This window comes from Artibeus jamaicensis, unplaced genomic scaffold (genome assembly GCF_021234435.1).
Source record: "Artibeus jamaicensis isolate MK-2021 breed Jamaican fruit bat unplaced genomic scaffold, CSHL_Jam_final contig_588, whole genome shotgun sequence".
Classification (NCBI taxonomy): Eukaryota; Metazoa; Chordata; class Mammalia; order Chiroptera; family Phyllostomidae; genus Artibeus; species Artibeus jamaicensis.
In genome coordinates, this window is record NW_026521895.1 from 2018465 (window position 1) to 2019447 (window position 983).

The following is a 983-nucleotide window of genomic DNA, read 5'->3' on the forward strand; positions in this document are numbered from 1 at the left end:
CCCCACGCTGGCACCCTCTGATTACAACCGAAAAAATGTGAGTCAAGGTACGAAATGTGGGGCACCCAATAGCAAAAATCGTGACTTTTCTTTATAAAGACATTCTTGTAAACCTTTGAAGCAAATGAGGTTGAGTCATGAGGCATTTGTACTAATATTTTAACCTACATTTTTCCTTCATAAACCTTAAACGTCTTGTTTACGGTTTTCTCTCCCTCAAAGACACAAACTCCACAAACCCAGGTAGGTTGACTTTTGTTAACTAGAAGAGTGGCACGTAAATTGCTCGGTGAATCCCTCCAAATCATTTCTGAATTATTGAGTTACTAAATAATTGCTAAAATAATGGATCGTTACCAAAACAGGTAAGCAACATTAGTGTTCATTTGTTGTGTCTACTTTGTGGCATTTTTCGGCCGTTTATAAAGACCTGAGGAAGTACTGCGCCAAGGCAGAGACGGTTGTCCAGCAGTGGTTACACCGGACGAGATCAGTGGTGGCGGGTGCTTGCGGGCCCTTAGAGGTCGAGGACCAACTGAAAACTGGCTGAAGGCAGCAAACCCATTCGGATTTGCTTCCTGAGACCGGCTTTGTATGTCCGCATTCTTGTAGCCTTTACCAGTCAGAAATGCCGATCTATCGAAAACCAAGTGTGATGGGAAATTTGATTAAAAGTTCAATGCCCAAACCAATTTAATCAATAGAAAAAAGTACTCGGATGCAGGTATCACGGTCACTTGGTATTGGAAAAGTAAGCACCTCCTGAGACAGTCTTGGTCTGCTCGGTGAACATTACCAAAATTGCTATTGGGTGCCCCACATTTTGTACCTTGACTCACATTTTTTCGGTTGTAATCAGAGGGTGCCAGCGTGGGGCAAAATATGGAACGCTTCACGAATTTGCGTGTCATCCTTGCGCAGGGGCCATGCTAATCTTCTCTGTATCGTTCCAATTTTAGTATATGTGCTGCCGAAGCGAGCAC

The 983-nt window shown here is 43.4% G+C and overlaps 1 non-coding gene across 1 annotated transcript; it reads right to left on the minus strand.

The window, feature by feature from the left end:
• Positions 1 to 876: 876 nt before the first annotated feature.
• Positions 877 to 983, minus strand: LOC119061179 (U6 spliceosomal RNA). The gene has a single exon (XR_005084738.1). It is a non-coding gene; the product is annotated as a U6 spliceosomal RNA (small nuclear RNA).